Below are 10,788 nucleotides of genomic sequence, written 5' to 3'. Positions count from 1 at the left end.
ATTTTAGCTGGTTTTGTGATTTTATATGAATGGAAGTCGAGGCAGATCGCTCCCTTTCTGGTTCTACTGGAAATTCCTGTTAAAAATTCCTTTCTAATGTCACCTTGTGCAGCTCAGGATGGAGGATTGAATCAAATAGAAGATACAATGCAATCCATTGATTTCCTTAGCTAGGTAATTATTTTTCATTCATTTGTTTATACAAACAATTATTATAAACTGGACTATTCTGGCTCATATAATGGATTTTTTTATAGGGTTATTGTGGGATTACAAATAAGTGGGTTAAATTGTATTTTATCCGTAAAAGCGTCTTGATATGCTTTTGTCATGAACTGGCATGATAAAAATGAAGATAAATCTAATTGGTGTGAATGAAAATTAATGTAAATTAAATTCATTTTAGTTTTGTTTACATAGCCACAATTCATGACAGAGTTGTATCAAGGCCCTTTCTGTAGATGCAGTACAATCATAATCCAGTTAAAACCAATCCATTATATGATCCAGATTGGTCTAATTCATGACTGTGTTCATGTAAACCAGTTAAAAACAACCTATAAGAAGGAAACCAACAGGTTGCATTGAATCTTCTCTTAGATTATATCCTCCATCCTGAGCTGCATGAGGAGACAGTGGAGAGGAAAAGCTCCTTTTTACCAAGAAGGAAACCCTCCAACATAACCAGAACCAAGAAGTGCTGCCTCGACCAGTTGGGATGGAGAAGATAATCACTGCATCCTGAATTCAGTCCAAATTGTATTGTGGATTTGTGATATTTGCAAACATTGATTTTTTTAACCACTGTACTGATATATTTTGATCGAACTTGTGATTTACCATTACCATGTACCATTCAGTGGATCGCATTAGTGAGAATAAGTGATCCAAACACAATCAAGGGATTTTCTACAAACAAAACTAACCTAACATTTCTCTCTTTGATGAAGAGGCATTCAGGATTTCTATATTTGAGCAAGGTAATGGTGGGAGTCTTTCTGGCATTGACTCACATCAGTCACTAAATAAGACGTGTATTATTAGCAATGTTTGCTAAGTTCTAAACTGTTTATTAAGAGCTGGTCTCATGCACATCATCATTTCATCATTAATTAACAAGCCAAACACTTGTGCTGTCCTTAGACATGATCTAGCATGGAGCGTTTGATTGTTTAACGGTGCATAAACCAAACAGCTTAAATGATTTAGATTAGGCTTTTTAACCTCACCTATGTGTAGGCAGTTAGCTTTATTGTAAACGTAATTTTGGTTTCTTACTAGATGATTCCACTAGAGGGCACACTAGAAAACTTAGACATAAAACAAAACGGTAAACAAAACGGTTAATATGGACAAAATAGAGGTCAGTGCTTGGTTAATTTTGAGTGCACTGCATAAAAAAACAACAGCAGTGGTATTATAGATGGAATTTAATTCCCTGAAACCAAGCACATCATGACAATGGTGACTGTCTTGCTTATTTTGCTAATGTGAGAACTTTACAATACTTCGTAAAGATGTACATCCTAAGTTTTGGAATTGGGCAACAATTTAGTTGACCAAGAGATTAGCTCCCTTATATATTCTTTTTGAAATTTCTAAATTTGTCTTAGAAATATGTCATTTTTCTCAGTATTTGCCCTGTGACCTAACATCCATGCCTATGCTACCCCTAAAGCTGGATTTAGTCTCATACCGCGCCTACGTCAGGTCAGGTACGGCACCTTGGCCGTATGTTCCACTTAGGTTTACGGAGGCTTGATGCACCTTTTCCAGACTCGATGTGCACCACTGCATGAACACGGTTACACGGACGTAGTCCCTTGAGACTCATCAATTTGTGTCAATAAGTGTTTCCTTCTTCTGTAACCGGTTCTGTGCGGTAACCAAACAAATAAAAAAAAAAAAAACAACAAGACGGCATCACTATGCTTAAGTGTGAGATTTTACCAGCACCAGCTATGCCGGCCCTACTGTACGCAGAAGCCAGCATACAGTAAATCCAGCTTAACATTTACTAGAATACTACAGCTTGCAATGTGTACAAATAAAGCTTCAAACTGATATGTGAGGTTGCCATGATAAAGACACATGCACATGATTAAAAGTAAGTATTTTCTCAGCATAAATTCTCAGTTGATGTCAGTATCCATTGATCAAAATATAAAAAGTTATAAACCCACTTACATCCAGTTCATTAATGTAGCCTCTTAAATGGCAACTTGATTAAATTTAGAGGATATACGAAGAATAAGCAAGAGCATATTCCCACAGTTACACGAGGAAGGACAGCTGGATCTCCAGAAGAATCTGGGCCAGTTTACCACAACTGGGACAAAGTATTTCCCTACATGCCTCAGAGTTTAGGCATTGGAAACAAAGCAGGATGCTGCTGCTAACACCAAAAACTGATCATTTCTTTTAAAGCATCTTCAGCTTTTCCTTTATCCGATGTTTCTTCTGACAAAACTTTTCATTTTCTAAATAAAAATTATTACATTAATCAAGAAAATTTATTTAACCTGTTAATGAGCTTTGTCTGCCTTAATTACCCTCCTATAGTGCTCCCTTTAACTGAAAGTTAGATAATTTAGTAACAGCTTCCAGTCCACAGCAGGACGCGACATCTGCGACACACTGACACAGGTACCATGCTCATCTATGAAATATTTGTCTATAACAGACTGTGGTGCACAGCAATATGTCATTTTAAATAATTTCTTTTAATGCTGAGATGGGAAAATAGAAGAAAAGATGACTCAACATAGCTAATGCATAACTGAGAGGCTAAGATTAAATAAGTCTTGGGTTTTGTTCATCTAGAGAGCTGAGCACAGTAAAAAGAAAGAGAAAATCCTCTGTTTAGCCCTGCAGAAGGAGGAAGTAGGTCACAGTTACTCTTAAAGACCAGAAAAGAGAAATCATCGTTCTGGGAATACAGCCAAGGTCTCATCTTCCAAAGAGAAGAAACATCTGGAGCTGTGAGGAAATCCCCCGTTAGCTCATCACATTCAGCCAGACAACGTCCACCTTAAAAAATCTGATGCTCATTGTTTAATCTGGCAGTCATCATTACAGTCAGCTGCACTGGGCAGCTTCATCTTCCACCTTAAAGTCCAGCAGCCTTCCTTCGTGCAGATGAAGTCAACATTTTCCATCAGACCCGCTGAGGCTGCACTGATGCAGACTTGTGGTTCAGTTTGCTGTTGTGCTACAAAGCTGACTGTTGTTGACCCGTAACCTTCTGCAGTACAGCTGGAAACCCTCACATCTTGTGCCCAGCTGGTCTCCTTCATGTGTGTCTGCAGTAGTGATGCCTAGCTGGAGGATGGCTATAGTTTGTATTTACAGGGCAGCTTAGATGATCCAAACAGCTCTTCCACTCACAAACCATTTACATGCATCATTGCTGCAGAGTTGATGAACATCCTCCTTCACTTAGACGCAGGATGAGATTTGTTTGTGAATGTGCTGTGATCGTCGGGTGATACGTGATGCTGCAGCTGATTGTCAAATCAAAAACATTATGAAGGAGCTCTGAGTGTGGGGAATTTGTGTCTTGCTGCTACACAATCAATAAATCTGAACATCAATGCTGTCAACTCAGAGGAGCAGAGAAAATAAGTCTTAAAGTTAGAGCCTGCAAAGTTAAAAGACAGACTGCTTTCCTTGGTCCAGTAAAAGAAAGTTAGCATTTGGAGGCTTGTGGTTATGACAGTGGCAGAGGTTAGCTTAGTTTTAGCTAACCTGCTTTAAACACATGCTCTTGCTTTTACCTAATCCTTGCTAGCTCCGGGGTTAGATCAGCACCAGCTCTACTTAGTTCAGGGGTTAGCTCAGTTTTAACTAATTAGCTCAGGGTTTAGATCAGTACTAACCCCCAGTTAGCTCAGGGGTTAGCTCCCTTTTACCTAATTGGTCAAGCTAAGTGTAAAGCTGACTAGCCTAACGTTCTCTACCTGCGTTTTGAGTCCATATGCTTTTTTCTCCAGTCAATGTCAAAGATTCAATGTCATCTCCAGGTGCTGTTACTTTAAGATGTTATGTTGGTCACAATTTATAAATTCCTTGGACTGTGTGTGGACTTCAAATTTTCATTGTGGTGTAAATCAAAAGTTTGATTACAATTTAAAATTTTAACAATTTGAATGTTGCTGATAACATGAATTATACCTATAAATCAATCGTTTCCATTCACATCAATTATATTTGTATTGCGCCAATTCACAACAGTCATCTCTGACAATACAGTCAAACTGAGTTTGTTGCCGTCCAATTAAAACACAGTTAAAACAAATACATTATTTTATCCACATCCCAGTTCATAATATATGTGCTCATTGATAAGAAATAATAAAATAAGAAACTAATAGATTGCATTCTTTTTAATTCACTTCCTGAGCTGCAGGAGGTGACAGTGGAGAAGAAAAGCTCCTTTTTAACTGGAAGGAAAGGAGAGGGCAGCCAATATTCAGGGATGCTTGCTCAGAAAGAGAAACACAAACTAATGACAACAATGTCATATATTCATACATTGTTGTGAGTAACAGTGATATCAGGATCTAAACAAGGACACAGAATTGAGAAGAAGTGAAAAAGTTTATTGCATCCACTGGGGGAAACCAGCTGGAGATGAATGAAGTGTCTGTGACAGGCAAGCAGGCGGCAGCAAACAGGTCTGGATTGCTGAGAAGAGAAACGTGAAGATGATCAAGAAAGTTCAGGGAAATAATGTCTAAATGGTTTTAGAAATGGCAGAGTGCGGTAATCTCTGGGTAAACGAACACTCCAAGCAGGAATAATAGGAATAACAGATTCTGGTCACCAGGGAAACAGAGAGGCACACCCGCCACAGGCACACACACCAGAGCAGGGACATGAACTACATCATACATAGAGTAAAAAGAGAAGACAAGAGCCCAGTGCATCATGGGATGTTTCCCTGGCAGCCTCGGCCTATAGCAACATTACTGAAGGGATGGATGGGTCACCAAGCCAGACCTACTATAAGGTTCATTAGAAAGAGAAGTTTTAATCCTAATCTTAAAGGTAGAGATGTGTCTTCTTCCTGAAGCCAAAGCTGGTTGAGCTGGTTCCACAGAGAGGAGTTTGATAACTAAAGGTTCTGTCTCCCATTTTACTTTTAGAACCTCAACTAACACTGGGCCCGCACACACTTACACTTTTAAACGCCTCCAGTCTGAACTAATCAGATACTTCAAGCCCTTTCTGGTTCTGTACCAGTGGATGCAGCTACCTGTCAGAACAATGGAGATGAAACAGAGAGGAGATGCAGGGAAACAATTAAAAAGAAAGTAAAATGGACACTGCCATATGTCAAAAACATGATTGACAGTTCCACCCCAACAGGACCTTCATCAGCTGCTGTGGATGATGATGATGATGATGATGATGGTAGAAGCTGTGTTAGCTGCACTGCTTTCACATCAGTGAGGTTCTGTTCTGTGTAAAGAGACCCATTAAAACCCAGTTAGTCTGGTCTGTGCAAGCTAGTTAGCTGTGAACACGCTAACAGTTAGCAGTGAACATGCTAGCTGTTTACAACATTATGATGAAACAGTGAGATCATGTCAGTAAAACAGCTGTTTTATTACCACCTTAGTTTGTGTCCTTGCATGCAGCACAGTGCTAAACAGGTGTATTTGTTTAATTTATAAACAAATTACACTTCTTGGAAGCATTTCACTTTTTTAATCTACTATGCTCACTTCTAATTCTGCATAGTTTTAGAGGCTGTAAGGAGCTACAGGCTTGATATTCTCATTTAAGGGAGCACAAAAATTTGTGGTGTGCATGATCAGTTATGGGCCAGTCACCAGGGTTAATTTTTTGTCCCAGTCTACTCCTGTTAGCCACTAAGAGATTTACACTTTGAACCCAAGAAAACACTTCAGACTGGAGAAAGTATATTCTAGGAGCTGCAAAAAAAACAGAAAGATGATTTCTTTTTGTAGGTTTTTAAACAACATTTAGGTCATATGTTTCTGAAATGTGTCATACTTGATACATACAGTTCTGAGGCTTATTTCATCACCGTATGGTGGAAACTTTACTCAAAGCCCTGTTGTATACAAGCTGATGATTGTCTTCTGCCCCCTGGTGGACATTTTTGCACTGCAACAATTCTGACATATTACATGGCAATATGTCATGTGTACAATAAGTGCAAATAATTTTCTCTTTTTTTTATTTACACTTTATTAAAGGGTCAAATAAAGACTTCTTTCCATTATTTTTGGGGGGTAAGGAGTTAAAGGGTTATTCATTGCTGCAATACTATTAATGATGTCCAAACATGGACACTTTCCACTTTACCCTAGACCTTTGTTTGCATCCATTATGTTTAGACATGTGGATCAACTCTCACTCTGGCAGTTAAGTGTTGTGTTTCATTTTAATCCAGGCCAGCTAGAGTTCACAGTTCCAGTTTACAAGTTTTGGACAGCAGGAGCAGCATCACTAACTGTAAAATCCTCTTTTATAAGCTCCCTGAAAATGCATCTCAGCAGGTCAAGATTCCCTAAAATGCAGCTGTCTTCTGCTTACTCGTCTTAATTGTGGGAATCTGGTTTAGTTTTCTGAAAGTCTGCCTTGGGAGAGACTACCTCCACCCTGCCACCCAGCCTAGCCAACATTCCCTCCCCAGCTGACTGTCATTACTATCACTGTTCCCAATTAGCCTGATCCCAGAAATTATAGGTCCTGAGATTCTGTTTGAAGCCCTGATTAAATTAGTCAGGCGGCTTTGGGCATGAATCAGAGTAGTTAAGTAATGGCTGCCACACATGATGAGTGGGGGCGGAGCTTCAAAAGCACTTAACCCAAAGCAGATGAAGGAGCTTAGGACCCTACAACACTTATCTCATATGTCTGAGGGCAATTACAACACTACTTCAACAAGAGCTGGGGTTGACTTTTATCAACACAACACCCATCAAACCTTTATGAAGTTGCAGATCGGAATAACTAAGATTTTAAAATCCCAAGAGGAGAAAATAAAGAAAAAGCAAGTGAAAGAGGGAATACTTAAAATCAGCATCTGGCAAAACACAGTGTGTTAGCCATAACATTAAGACCACTTGTCAGGTGATCGATACCAGTGTTTCTCCAACATGGGAGGAGACATGTAGAAACTCGGGGTTTCTTTATGGTTACCATGGTAACAGACTTTGGGTAAGACTTACCTTGCTTTCTGGAATAGACAATCCAAAGTTTCCTTCGACTCAGGGTTAACATAGAGTTTCAGCATAACCCGCTGTCTGGAACATGTCCCCGGTCTAATGTTAAACAGAGTTTACAAACTACAAGAAAAAATATCAACACTAACAAAAAATAACAAAAATACAAACAATGCTGATTATTCTGGTAATAAAATCAATTTAAACATTGAAAAGTAATTTAGTCACTAATTTAGATAGATGCTCAAAACATAGCCGATAATGAACTGAAGTAGTTACATATACAGACTTTAATGTATAATCATGGTTATGGATGGTTTTATGGGTTCAGTGCAGAGATGAGAATCTCCAGTGGTCTAAAATAACAGCTTTAAATAATAGAAACTCTAAAGTATCATAACATACAAGTACATTATCAAAATATTTATAGTTAATATTGTAACACATTATAAAAGCTACCTGAAATTTCGAGAGAAAAAAAATAAGTGAAGTTTAAACTAGATTTTACTTCAGTTACACATTTACATAATTTTGTCATTTTATTTATTTATTTACATATTTTATTTTTATTTATTTTATTATATATGTTTCATATATTGAAATATGAAATACATATACACACACACACATATATATATATATATATATATATGTATATACATATATGTATATATATATATATATATATATATATATATATATATATATATATATATATATATATATATATATATTCATTCCAGGTATTTGCTAGGGTTAGGGTTTTTCCCATCATGACCAGAGTAACTTTAAGATATTTTTAAAAAATAAACATACATGTACATTTCCACATGTGTGTAATAATCCTGACACAAAATACAAACTGCAATTGAACAACAAGAGAACAATTTACCTTTTTTTTATTTTTGTCAAACCCCAAAAGGTACAACTTTTGAGAAACAACTATTCTATACCTTCAGGTTTGTGGGGTTTTGGAAGGAGTCTCTGTGGATTCAGGTCCACACATCCAGACACAGTTTAAAAGCAAACAGCGAAACATCTTTAGACCCCAGTATTGAATCTACATTACTTTCTGACATTTAAACCAAATTAATAGCTTTTGTTATGATTAATAATTTTGGTTGATTTAGTCATTTTTTTAAACCTCCATGTACTTTTCAGCATTGATGGAGCTTCAGAGACGTAGAAGCTGCCCATGCCAAAGGTATCAGAGAGGCAGGCTTTTTATCTGTCCACTGATAACAAGCTGGATGCTCCCTCTCCTCTTTAGTCTGCAGGACACGCTGCCCATGCTTTCCAGAAACTAGTTCACATTTTCATCTAGTTTTCCACTTTGCCTCAGACCATTTTAAATGAGCTTTGGTCCAGAGAAGACGGCTCTGGTTCTGGATCCTGTTCACATCTCACTTCTTTGCATGATGGAGCGTTACCTGCATTTGTGAATTTCAGGGTGAACTGTGTTCACAGACAGTGATTTCTGGAAGTTTCCTGAGTCCATGCAGTGGTTTCCAGTAGAGAATCATGTCTGCATTTAATGAAGAAGATAACTAGCATTCAACCTTGTCCCGTGCACACAGAGATTCCTCCTGATTCCCCGAATCATTTGATGATATTAAACACTGTATATGGTGGCTCTTCAGTCTTTTTTGTGTAGTTGTTCCACAAGATATAACTCAGTTTGTCTCAGAATAATGAACCTCTGTCCATCTGAGAGACTCTGCCTCTCTGAAAGGCTCCCTTTATAGCCAGTCATGTAACTGACCTGTTGCTGATGAATCTGATTAGTTCTCAAAATCTCCTCTAGTTGTTTTTTGTTTGTTTGTTTTGTTTTTGTTTTTTTTGTACCATACTTTTCCAGCCTTTTGTTGCTCCTGTTCCAACTTTTTCCAGCTCATATTTTCCATCATACAGAAAAATGTTTCAGTTTCAACATCTGATATGTTGTTTATTTTCTACTGGAAACAAAATATGAGTTGATGAGATTCACAAATCATTGCATTTTTTTCATTTTAGGGTTTTTAATGAAATATTATTATTATCATCATCATCATCATCATTATCATTATCATTATCATTATCATATATTATTTGAAGTGAAGAACTTTTTTTATATTTGACAAAACACAAATCTCCAAACTAACAAGCTTGTATGAAAACCCTGTTTCCTCTTTTCTGTCCAGGCTTAATAAACGAGGCAGAAGCAGGAAACTGCAGCTGATCCCTGATCAGCTTCACATCAGTCAGACTGCGAGCAGAGAAGAGTCTGGATGTCTGTCAGAGGCATCATCCTCTCTGATCTGCTGTCCCTCCATCACTGTAGCCCCGCGTTGCTGCAGGGACGGTCATGAAGCTGATCCAGGTTCCTCTGGACAGCGTCACGCTGCTGATCGTGTTCTGTATGAAGAGCCACAGCGCCCCCTGCTGGACACACTCACGATTCCTGTTCAAGTCCAATAATTACAAGAAGTAGGCAAAACATTTTCCTCTTTATGTTTCAAACTTGCAGAATGGAGATGATGTTTTTTCTGTAGTTTATTATACAGAAATCTAATAACACCATTTATTAGATGTAAAGCAGAAAACAAGCAGCAGGGGATTATTTATTTGTTCTGATTACTGAGAAAGTGGAGATACAATCCTGGAAAGTTGTTTTTCAGTTTAAATACAATGAAAAGCAATTTAAAGTGCTCAGTCCCAGAGGGAAATCATAATGTTGAGCTGATGTTGAGATGAATATTGAAATTAAAGTAAAAGTATTTTTGTAAAAACAATAGATAGTGAAAGATTATATAAAAAGTAAATAAATAGATAACTACACTGCTGTATACAGATCTAGTAAAGCAAACAAATAAATGAATAAAAATAATTAACTTCCATAGATAAAATAAAATAAAATAAAATAAAATAAAATAAAATAAAATAAAAATAAAATAGCTGTTTTTAAGGCAGTCTGAAACAAACCACACACACCACAACTCTGTAGGTTATTTCAGTTTCCTGATTTTCTTACTGCTGCATACAAAAATCCACTGAACAAAAATAGAAATGCAACACTTTGATTTTTCTTGCACTTTTATGGGCTGAACTCAAAGATCCAAGATTATTTCTATCGACACAAAAGGTTCATTTCTCTCAAATATCGTTCTTCATCCTTGCCGAGATGATTCATTCACCTCACAGTTGTGCCCTATCAAGATACTGATTAGACAGCATGATTATTGCACAGGTGTGCTTTAGTCTGCCCACATTAAAAGGCCACTCTAAAATGCACAACAATCAGTTTGCATAACACAGAATCTCTGCAGAAACGTCTCAGGAAGGTTCACCTGCATGCTCCTCATCCTCATCAAGGTCTCAACCTGACTGCAGTTCCTCGTCCTAACCGACTTCAGTGGACAAACGCTCACATTCAGTGGTGTCTGGCACTTTAGACAGGGGTTCTCTTCATGGATGAATCCCAGTCTTTACTGTACAGGGCTGATGGCTCGCAGCTTGCATGTATGGGTGAGCGGTTTGCTGATGCCAACGTTGTGAACTGAGTGGCCCATGGTGGAGGTGGAGTCATGGTATGGGCAGACATGTGTTGACA

Source organism: Melanotaenia boesemani, chromosome 24, assembly GCF_017639745.1.
Source record: "Melanotaenia boesemani isolate fMelBoe1 chromosome 24, fMelBoe1.pri, whole genome shotgun sequence".
Classification (NCBI taxonomy): domain Eukaryota; kingdom Metazoa; phylum Chordata; class Actinopteri; order Atheriniformes; family Melanotaeniidae; genus Melanotaenia; species Melanotaenia boesemani.
This window is presented reverse-complemented; position numbering follows the sequence as displayed.